Source organism: Trachypithecus francoisi, unplaced genomic scaffold, assembly GCF_009764315.1.
Source record: "Trachypithecus francoisi isolate TF-2019V2 unplaced genomic scaffold, Tfra_2.0 Lachesis_group9, whole genome shotgun sequence".
NCBI lineage: Eukaryota > Metazoa > Chordata > Mammalia > Primates > Cercopithecidae > Trachypithecus > Trachypithecus francoisi.
The window spans coordinates 36,824,155-36,836,220 of NW_022681474.1; the positions used below are offsets into that span (position 1 = coordinate 36,824,155).

A 12,066-nucleotide genomic window follows, 5' to 3' on the forward strand; every position below is an offset into this window, starting at 1 on the left:
GCTACTCACCCAAAAAAGGTTAAAACATTCTCAACTTAAACCATTTCAATACTTTTCCAATTCAATCTGAGTTCTACTACCACTGACTGGAAAGATTTTCATCCAACCTTTTGCTTTTTTTTTTTTTTTTTTGAGACGGAGTCTCACTCTGTCACCCAGGCTGGAGTGCAATGGCACAATCTCAACTCACCGCAACCACCACCTCCTGGGTTCAAGTGATTCTCCCGTCTCAGCCTCCCAAGTAGGTGGGACTACAGGCGTGCACACCACACCTGGCTAACTTTTGTATTTTTTGTAGAGATGGGGTTTCATCATGTTGGCCAGGCTGGTCTTGAACTTCTGACCTCAGGTGATCCACTCACCTCGGCCTCCCAAAGTGCTGAGATTACAGGCATGAGCCACTGTGCCCGGCCAAGCTTTTGCTTTTTAATGGCTGATTATACTTTCAAAATACTTGAATAAATTATCCATTCATTTCACTCATTATGCAAAACAATGATTTAATCTAAACAGCAACAAGGTTCTCAAAAATATTCCAGAAGTTTCATCTTCATAAATTACTGGAAAACATAATTATTATTCTGCCACATTTACCTCTGAAAACAGAAAAAAAAAAAAAAAAGATGACTGAAAATCTGAATGAATAGTAATGGCGAACAAGATGCCAAACTCCATACTAAAAATTACAGTATGCCCAATTCAATTGAGGAATAGTGATATCATTACCTTAGTGCTCCACAACAAAGATGGATGCACTTTTTCTTAATCTATTTTATTAAAACTGCAACCTAGAACAACTTACTAAATATACACTAAGCAACAGTGTAAACATAAACAAATTCATTTATTTCACTGATATGTGCAATGCTGCTTCTTTGCAAAGGGTGTATGTTATCGCAAAACATTTGCCATCTATGAGAACAGCTTCCATGAACCTAGGAGAAAAGTGAAAAAAGTTAGCATCTGTTATGCCTGTATTTAAGACTTAATGAGGCCAGGTGCAGTTGCTCACACCTGTAATCCCAGCACTTTGGGAGGCCAAGGAGGGCGGATCACTTGAGGTCAGGAGTTTGAGACCAGCCTGGCCAACACGGTGAAACCCCATATCTACCAAAATACAAAAATTAGCTGGGCATGGTGGTGCATGCTGGTAATCCCAGCTACTCGGGAGGCTGAGGCAGAAGAATCGCTTGAACTTGGAAGGCAGAGGTTGCAGTGAGCCGAGATCACACCACTGCACTCCAGCCTGGGCAACAGAGCAAGACTCCATCTCAAAAAGAAAAAAAAAAAAGACTTAATGGAATTTGTAAGAGCAGATTTAAGGAGTTTCAAATTAACCAGCCAAGATTCCATGTGCAACCTATAAGAATCCTTGTAATTGCCGGGCGTGGTGGCTCAAGCCTGTAATCCCAGGACTTTGGGAGGCCGAGGAGGGTGGATCACCTGAGGTCAAGAGTTCAAGAAGAGCCTGGCCAACATGTGAAACCCCATCTCCCTAAAAATACAAAAATTAGCCGGGCATGATGGCAGGTGCCTGTAATCCCAGCTACTTGGGTGGCTGAGGCAGGAGAATCGCTGGAACCCAGGAGGCGGAGGTTGCAGTGAACCGAGATTGCACCATTGCACTCCAGCCTGGGTGACAGAGCGAGACTCCATCTCATAAATAAATAAATAAATAAATAAAAATGAAGGCCGGGTGCAGTGGCTCAAGCCTGTAATCCCAGCTCTTTGGGAGGCCGAGACGGGCGGATCACAAGGTCAGGAGATCGAGACCATCCTGGCTAACACGGTGAAACCCCATCTCTACTAAAAAATACAAAAAACTAGCCGGGCGAGGTGGCAGGCGCCTATAGTTCCAGCTACTCGGGAGGCTGAGGCAGGAGAATGGTGTGAACCCTAAAGGCGGAGCTTGCAGTGAGCTGAGATCCGGCCACTGCACTCCAGTTTGGGCGACAGAGCGAGGCTCCGTCTCAAAAAAAAAAAATAAATAAATAAATAAAAATGAATAATTGTAATTGACATATTTTCATAACTGATTTCATACCCAAGAGTTTATATATCTATAGAACTCACTGAACTAGGCTTAAGTATCTGATGAGAGCCGAAGCATGAGTACTATAAAAGGTAAAAAGCCTAATAGAATACTTTAGGCATTAAAGGTATTCAAATGTTTTCTGACTTAAATAGAAATACAGGCTGGGTGCATTGGTTTATGCTTGTAATCCCGCCATTTTGAGAGGCTGAGGTGGGAAGACTGTTTGAGGCCAGGAATTCAAGACAGTTCAGGCAACAGAGTAAGACTCCATCTCTACACACACATAAAATTTTTCTTAAATAAAAATAAAAAATAAGTAGAAATATACTAAGTTTAATAGTGTTAACTAATTTTAAATATAAGTATATTATAAATAGATTATAGGACTGGGACTGAGGATTGAAAATCATGTTTCTGGCTTCGTTTTATCACTGCTTCCAGGTGCATGCCTTAGACACGTAACGACAAACACTATTCTTTTTCTATACTATTCCTAGAACCAGTTCTTCTTAAGATTTAATTGATATCTCACCTCATCCTCAAAAAACATAAAGTCATTACCACTGTTGATTTCTTCCCCTGAATTTCTGTAGAACATTTTGTACCACTATTATGGTACCTTGCTTATTAAGCCATTTTTATAAATACCTGCCAACTTGCCAAAGGAGACTGCACACCTCCAGATATAAAGTTCACTTTAGGTTTCTTAGCATTCCCAGTGCCAATTAATGCATTTGAATTTACTACCAACTGAAATAACAAGTGTCACTGTTCAATTACACTAGAGTAGATATAAAAAAAACTTAGGTTCTATTCTAGTTCTGCTGCCAGCCAGCCCTGTGACCAGTAAAAGCCTTCACTGAGACTATATTCGGGAAGATGCAGGGCACTGGTGCATCTTTTTTGTTTTGTCTTAGAAAAAGACTTTCTAAGTCCTTTTCCGGTGTTAAGAGTTCATTTCAGAAAAATAAAATATAAAGGTACTTTGTACATTCTGGAGAAACAAGGCCATCCTGAGTGTTTTTGTTTTTTGTTTTTCAAACGGAGTTTCACTCTTGTTGCCCAGGCTGGAGAGCAATGGTGCGATCTCAGCTCACTGCAACCTCTGCCTCCCAGGTTCTCCTGCCTCAGCCTTCCTAGTAACTGGGATTACAGGCACGTGCCACCACGCCTGGTTAATTTCATATTTTTAGTAGAGATGGGATTTCACCATGTTGGTCTGGCTGGTCTCGAACTACTGACCTCAGGTGACCTGCCTGCCTCAGCCTCCCAAAGTGCTGGGATTACAGGTGTGAGCCACCATGCCCAGCCCTGAGTGGTTTTTAATGAGACAGCATCCTATATTAGTCTCATCCATTTCAGCAAATCATAATCTAAAATGTCCATTTATCATTATTTCATTCAGATCATTATTTATTGAGCAAAGTTTTGCAAGGACACAGCCAGAGGCACAAAGATGAACAAGACATAGTCTTTGCCCACCAACACCTTATAATTTAGTAGTGAAGATAAAACTATTCAAATAACCATAAAGCAGCTGGGAGCAATGGCTCATGCCTGTAATCCCAGCACTTTGGGAGGCAAAGGTGGGTGGATTGCTTGAGCTCAAGAGTTCAAAACCAACCTGGACAACATGGCAAAACCTTGTCTCTACAAAAAAATTAGTTTTTTAAAATTAAATTTTAAAAAAATTACTTGGGCATGGTGGCACAAGCCTGTAGTCCCCATCAGTCAGGAGTCTGAGGTGGGAAGATCACTTGTGCCCAGGAGGTCAAGGCTACAGTGAGCCATGATCATGCCACTGTGCTCCAGCCTGGGTGACACAGCAAGACCTTGTCTCAAAAAAAAGAACCACTAGGCACTGTGGCATGTGCCTGTAGTCCCAGCTACTCAGGAAGCTGAGGCAGGAAGATCATTTGAGCCCAGGAGTTCTGGGCTATAGTGTGCTACATGCCCATCAGGTGTCCGCAATAAGTTCAGCATCAATATGGTAACATCAACAGGTTGCCTAAGGAGGGGTGAATCAGGCCAGGTCAGAAACAGAGCAGGCCAAAACTCCCATGCTGATCAGTAGTGGGACTGGGCCTGTGAACAGCACTGCAGTCCAGGCTGGGCAATGCAGTGAGACCCTGTCTGTTAACAAAAAAGAAAAAACAAAAACAGCCATAATACAAGGCAGAAAAAAAAAAGCAAGGGTTACAAGAACACATTAACAGGATTCAATTACATTAGGTTGGGAAGTGGAAAGGGCTCAACATAGGCTTCAAGGAAGATTATTTGGGGTAGGAAACAGCTAACTATTCTTCACAAAATAGTTTGGCTGAATGGATTATCTTTTTTTTTTTTTTGAGACACAGTCTTCCTCTATTGCCCAGGTTGGAGTGCAGTAGTGCCATCTTACCTCACTGCAACTTCCACCTCCCAGGTTCAAGTGATTCTCCTGCCTCAGTATCCCAAGTAGCTGGGACTACAAGTGTGTGCCACCATACCTGGCTAATTTTTGTATTTTTAGTAGAGATGGGGTTTCACCATGTTGGCCAGGCTGGTCTTGAACTCCTGACCTCAGGTGATCCGTCTGCCTTGGCCTCCCAAGGCATGATTACAGGCATGAGCCACCTCACCTGGCCTGAATGCATTATCTTACAGTCCTCTAACATTTTGTTGCTAGATGATAATACATAGATGAAACTATTCGAGGAATGGGATAAGCTACTAGAAATACACTGTATACTGTACAACTATAATACTGCTCAAAACATGACACTATATTAGATTTTAATTATGCCAAATCATTTTTAAAACATCTCTATAGATTTTTTTAGATGAAATGAATATTGCCAGTTCTTCATTGAAGACACCGGAATGACTGTCAAAATACAGTAGAGATTAACATTCATGTCCAGAAAAGATACATTTCATAGCTTAAAGTGACAGTGACAGAATAAATGAGAAAAGCTCACACTTCAGCTAAGGTTATTCTGAGAAGTATCTTCCAATAGCAGAGAAAGCTATTTTAAATGATCTGGATGAGAATGTAAAGTTAATTTAAGTTACACAATCTCTACAGTATAAAATGATAATTACAGAAACAAGAATCATCTCATAGAAATGTTAGGTTTGAGACAGAAGCTTTGCACAAGTTCTTGTTAAAGAAAGATGCTATCAAAAAGCAGGTCAACATTCCACAGTACTTCACCTTCTGATACTCTCTGAAACAGTCCTTTGTGCACCAAGAACCTCCATGGTTCACCTTCTTAAAATACCATAGAGCCTTTTTACTGCAACAATAAAACCTGAAACTTACGTCTGGTGAAGGAAGAAGTAGTAAAGGGTGAAAATCTGCTCTTCCAAATAACTGCACAGAAAAACAAAATGTGGAAAAGAAAAAGAAAAAATAAATCAACCAAAGAAACACTTATTTAAAGCAAAAACCAACCATTCAGGTAATTACAGAAACAATGACGTCTAAAACCTCTATAATGTGTTAATGTGTTCAGATCATACATAAGGTTTCAATATGTAAAATTTCCATAAAATATCATCTCCAACTTAATTTTCAATCCAAGTCTTGGAAATTAAGTAGCTATAGAGCTTTAATAGTTAATACATACTTTTTTTTTTTTTTTTGGAGATAGGGTCTCACTCTGTTGCCCAGACTGGAGTGCAGTGGTGCAATGATGGCTCACTGCAGCCTCCACCACCTGGGCTCAAGCAACGCTCCCACTTCAGCCTCTGAGTAGCTAGGACCACAGGCACATGCCACACAGCTGGCCGTTTTTTGTAGCGATGGGGTCTCACTATGTTGTCCAGGCTGGTCTTGAGCTGCTGAACTCAAGTGATCTGCCTACATCAGCCTCCCAAAGTGCTGGGATTATAGGTGTGAGTCACCACACTGGGCCTAATAAATACTTTTTAATGTACCTAAGAGCCATTAAAAAACTACAGGATGAAAAAAAATGAGCCATCAATAAGGAAAGTTTAACTTGCACAAGGAAAAGATCAGGGTGCATAGAAGCAAAAGGACAGAGGAATAGTCTGGAAGAAAGCATTTGTGGAAAACCATGTTTTACTCTCCACCTCTCTCAAACACCTTTGGTTTTAGGTTCTTTTTTTTTTTTGAGACAGTTTCCTTGTGTCCCCCAGGCTAGAGTGCAGTGGTGCAATCTTCACTCACTGCAACCTCCACCTCCCGGTTCAAGCGATTCTCACACCTCAGCCTCCTGAGCAGCTGGGACTACAGGTGCCTGCCACCATGCGCAGCTAATTTTTGTATTTTTAGTAAGTTCATTTTTTATCAAAAGCTAAGACACACTTCAACTTTAAACCTTGTTTTAGAGTTCAAACATTTTATCCTCACTTTGTATACCTTGTAGCAACACCAGCAATGACAGAATTTTAGCATGTAACCTAAAATTTCATTTTAGGCCAGGTCTGATGGCTCACACCTGTAATCCCAGCACTCTGGGAGGCCAAGGCAGGTGGATCACCTGAGGCCAGGAGTTCGAGACTAGCCTAGCCAACATGGTGAAATGCTGTCTCTACTAAAAACACAAAAATTAGCCAGGCACGGTGGCATGTGCCTGTAATCCCATCTACTCGGGAGGCTGAGGCAGGAGAATCACTTGAACCACTGCACTCCAGCCTGGGCGACAGAGCAAGACTCTGTCTCAAAAAAAAAAAAAAAAAAAATTATTTTAAATGTTTCTGTTTAAACAATGCTTACTATCGGGTTAATCCAATAAGGTGCTGTTAACCAGTTAATCAGTACAGTCATCCCTCAGTATCTGCAAGGGATAGGTTCCAGGACACTCACAGACACCAAAATCCCAGATGCTCAAGTATCTTATGTAAAATGGTATAATATTTGCATTCAAACTATGCACATCCTGTCATATACTCTAAACCATCCCTAGATAACTTATAATATGTAATACAGTGCAAATGCTATGTAAATAGTTGTTATACATTGTATTTTTAATTTGTATTACTTTTCACTGCTGTATTGTTTTTTAATTATTTTTTTTCAATTTTTTTTTTTTTTTTTGAGACAGGGTATCGCTCTGTTGCCTGGGCTGGAGTGCAGTGGCATAGTCATAGCTCACTGCAGCCTCTCTCTTCCAGGGTCAAGCAGTCCTCTTGCCTCTGCCTCTGAGTAGCTTGGACTACAGATACACACCACCACACCCAGCTAATTTTTATTTTTATTTTTAGTAGAGATGAGGTCTTGCTATGTTGCCCAAGCTGGTCTCGAACTCCTGAGCTCAAGTCACACTCCCACTTCAGCCTCCCAAAGTTCTGGAATTACAGTTGTGAGCCACCATGCCCAGCATCAAATATTTTTAATCCATGGTTGGTTGAATCCATGAAGAAGGAACCCATGGATAAAGGCCAGGCACTGTGGCTCACACCTGTAATCCCAGCACTTTGGGAGGCCAAGGCAGGTGGATTACCTGAGGTCAGGAGTTCAAGACTACCCTGACCAACATGGTGAAACCCCATCTCTACTAAAAATACAAAAATTAGCTGGGCATGGTGGTGCCCGCCTGTAATCCCAGCTAGCTACTCATGAGGCTGAGGCAGGAGAATCGCTTGAACTCAGGAGATGGAGGTTGCAGGGAGCCAAGATTGTGCCACTGCACTCCAGCCTGGGCAACAGAGCGAGACTCTATCTCAAAAAAAAAAGAATCCATAGATATGAATAGCTGACTGTATTTGATTATTCACTTGGGATTTTCTAAACCTAAAGGCTCCTGGAATATTAATTTAAACCTTAATCATCAAAGCAAAATATGAAATCAGTTTGTTTGGTTGAGGTTTTTCTATGAAATGTGTGTGTTTTAAAGACAACAGGTGTAGTTGAAGACTATGGCACATGCCTGTCTCTCTCTTCCATTATTTTCTCCAAAAACAATGCAAAAACAATAAGGGGAAAATAACACTGTGTGAAAACCACAACCCCAGCATGTTTTGAAGACAGGACGCCTAAACTTCAAAATAATACTAAGCAGTAAGAGAAAAAGCACCAAATCTCAGGGCATGACCTCTCATGCTCCTCCCCTACATCTTTCACCTCAAGGCTCTTTGAGCAAAGGCAGACTGAGAAAAATGCCATGAATAATAAAGAAGAGAACTAGCAATAGAGCCTAAGGTTAACAGAAAAGTATCACAAGTAAAAGTAAGTCTACATTAACTTGGAAAATACTTTTTGTCAAAAGTGTCTGTAATCCCAGTGCCTTGGGAGGCTGAGGTAAGAGGGATGCTTGAGTCCAGGAGTATAAGACTAGCCAATACAGCAAGACCCCAGTCTACAAAAAATAAAACATTAGCCAGGCATGGTGGTGTGTGCCTGTAGTCCTAGCTACTCAGGAGGCTAAGGTGAGAGGATATCTTGAGCCCAGGAGTTCCAGGTTACAGTGAGGAATCATGCCGCTACACTCCAGCCTAGACAACAGAGTGGCAGCCTGTCTAAAAAAACAAAAACAAAAAACAAAAAAAAGGCCAGGCGCAGTGGCTCACACCTGTAATCACAGCACTTTGGAAGGCCACGGCACACAGATCACTTGAAGCCAGGGATTCGAGATTAGCCTGGGCAACACGGTGAAATGCCGTCTCTACTTAAAAAAAAAAAAAAAAATTAGCTGGGAATGGTGGTGCACGTCTGTAATCCCAGTTACTTGGGTGGCTGAGGCACGAGAATGGCTTGAGCCTGGGAGATGGAGGTTGCAGTGAGCTGAGATCGCACCACTGCACTCCAGCCTGGGCTACAGAGTGAGACTCTATCATTCATAAATAAATAAATAAATTTTAATTTTAATTTTAATTTTAAAAAATACTATTTAAGCAAAGTCCCTAAGCCACTTCTTTGAGAGAAAAATACTTTTAAACTGAGGTTTCTCCTGTGTGATAGGTACAGCATGGGTCAATAAACTTGTCTTTTTCTTGTTAATCTGATTTTTGTTTTGGAGAGTGACATAGTTTGGATTTATGTCCCCACCCAAATCTCACGTTGAATTGTAATTGCCAGTGTTGGAGGAGGTGCCTCATGGGAGGTGACTGGATTATGGGGGGCAGATTTTTTCCTTGCTGTTCTGTGGCAGTGAGTGAGTTCTCATGAGATCTGGCTGTTTAAAAGTGTGTAGTACTTCCCCCGCTTCTCTCTCTCCTGCTCCGGCCATGTGAAGATGAGCCTGCTTCCCCTTTAACTTCTGCCATAATTGAAAGTTTCCCGAGAACCCCCCAGCCATGCTACCTGTACAGCCTGCAGAACTGTGGGTCAATTAAACCTCTTTCTTCATAAATTACCCAGTCTGAGGTGTTTTTTTTTTTTTTTTTTAATAGCAGTGCAAGAATGAACTAATAGAAGAGAGTCTCAACTAAGAATCTATGAGAGAAACAAAAAAAAAAACTTACATTTTCTCCCCAATTACACACACTTTAGCTCTAAAGCCAGTATCTTCTTTAATGAAGAAATACCAAAGGCATTTCCACTAAGAATAGGAACAATGCAAGTATGGCCACTATTTCCACCACTGTTCAATATAGTATAATAGGAATTCGTTAGTGTAGTTAGACAAGAAAACTCAATTAGACATAAGAATTGGTGGGGCCGGGCGCGGTGGCTCAAGCCTGTAATCCCAGCACTTTGGGAGGCCGAGACGGGCGGATCACGAGGTCAGGAGATCGATACCATCCTGGCTAATACGGTGAAACCCCGTCTCTACTAAAAAATACAAAAAACTAGCGGGCGACAAGGCGGGCGCCTGTAGTCCCAGCTACTCGGGAGGCTGAGACAGGAGAATGGCGTGAACCCGGAGGCAGAGCTTGCAGTGAGCTGAGAGCCGGCCACTGCACTCCAGCCTGGGCAGCAGAGCAAGACTCCGTCTCAAAAAAAAAAAAAAAAAAAAGAATTGGCAAGAGGAACTAAAACTATTTCTATTCGAAATGATATGATAGTAAACCTGGAAAACACAGTTTCCCAAAGCATGGCACTATTGTCTTTTTGAAGAGATAATTCTTGGCTGTGGGGGGGCTGTCCTATGCATTGTAGGATGTTTAGCACCACCTCTGGCTTTCAAATGCTAGATGCCAGCAGCACCATCTCCACCCAGTTATAACAACTAAAAATGACTTTAGACATTAACAAGTTGCCCTTGGAGGAAAAATCAGACCAGGTTGAGCCAATGCCTTAAAGAATTCATTGTAAAACTAACTCAAACAACAAAAAATTCCACTAAGGTGGCAAGTTATGAAATTAATGTACAGAAATCAATAGCCTTCATGTATAAAAACAATAATCTGTTACAGGACATAATGGGCTGGGCGCAGCGACTCACGCCTGTAATCTCAGCACTTTGGGAGGTCGAGGAGGGCAGATCACCCGAGGTCAGGAGTTCAAGACCATCCTGGCCAACATGGTAAAACCCTGTCTCTACTAAAAATATGAAAAATTAGCTGGGCGTAGTGGCAGGCGCCTGTAATCCCAGCTACTCGGGAGGCCGAGGCAGAAGAATTGCTTGAACCCGGGAGGTGGAGGTTGCAATGGGCCGAGATTGTGTCGCTGCACTCTAGCCTGAGCGACTAAGTGAAACTCCGTCTTAGGAAAAAAAAAAAAAAATGGGCATAATGGTAGTGGAAATCTCAGTTACAACAGCAACAGAGAAGAAGACCAAATAGGAATAAACAACTCTAAATGAGGAAATGCTTCTTCTGAAGACTCAAATGGAGTCTACATTTTACTTAAAGAAGGTAACTCAATATCATAAACTCTTTTTGCTAAGCAAATGTATAGATTTAATGTACTCTCAATAAAAGTACCAATATGCTTTATTTGTTATGGAGTTAAACAAGTTTATATGGAAAAACAAACATGGAAAAATAGCCAGAAAAATACTGAAGGAAAAAAAAAACCCAGGCACAGTGGCTCACACTTATAATCCCCAACACTTTGGAAGGCCGAGGTGGGTGGACCAACTTGAGGTCAGGAGTTTGAGACCAGCCTGGCCAACATGGTGAAACCCTGTCTCTACTAAAAATACAAAAATTAGCCAGGCATGGTGGCAGGTGCCTGTAATCCCAGCTACTCGGGAGGCTGAGGCAGGAGAATTGCTTGAACCCAGGAGGCAGAGGTTGCAATGACCCAAGATGGCACCACTGCACTCCAGCCTGGGTGACAGAGCAAGACTCTGTCTCAAAAAGGAAAAAAAAAAAAAAAAAAAACCAACACAAAGAACAAACAACACAAAGAGTAAACCCCGATGTAAACTATGGACTTTAGTTAATAATAATATTTCAATATTGGCTCATCAATTTTAATAAATGTATCACACTAATGCAAGATAAAAATAGGGAAAATTGCGGGGCACGATGAAGGGGTATGTACTTTTAGCTCAGTTTTTTCTGTAAACCTAGAACTGCTCCCCCAAAAGTCTATTAAAAACATTTTATTTCACACTGTATGGCATTTTCCATTTATAAACATCATTTACCCAGATTCTATCACAATGAATATACATATTTCATATTTCTTGAGGAATACTCAATTACATCTATAATTGCTATTCTCCAAAACAGTACAAAATAGGTAAAAATTCCCATAATCCTTCCTACTTGATATCTTTCATCCGTTTCAGTCTGTGTCATCCCTATGTAGCTATGGTGGAGAGTCAACCGCAAAGCATGGCTACCGACATCTTGTAGCCTTTCTCAACAGGGGTTCCATGAGAGACTTAAGGCATTCTTGGGCTTATGCATCTAGAATAGTAATACAGGCTGAGTATCCCTCATCTGAAATGCTTGAGACCGTAAGTGTCTTGGACTTTTAGATTTTTTTGCATTTTGGAATATTTGCAAATACATCCAATGAGATATCTTAGGGATAGAACATGAAATATATATCATTAAATTTATTGTGTTAATCATTTTTAAGTGTGTGGTTCAGAAGTATACAGTCAGATAAAATTTCATGTCTAAACATGAAATTCATTTATCCTTCATATATACCTTATACATATAGCCTGAAGGTTATTTTATAC

At 41.1% G+C, this 12,066-nt stretch overlaps 1 protein-coding gene across 5 annotated transcripts in view; it reads right to left on the reverse strand.

The window, feature by feature from the left end:
• The window catches only part of MICU1 (mitochondrial calcium uptake 1), a 265,955-nt gene that overhangs the window by 221,515 nt on the left and 32,374 nt on the right, over positions 1-12,066 (reverse strand). Inside the window, exon 2 of one of the 5 annotated variants that reach the window (XM_033209902.1) lies at positions 5,340-5,390. The exons of the other annotated variants lie outside the window; for them this stretch is intronic. The gene's annotated coding sequence lies outside the window, so the exon portion shown is untranslated. The remainder of the gene's footprint in view (positions 1-5,339; positions 5,391-12,066) is intronic. 5 annotated transcript variants of the gene reach the window in all.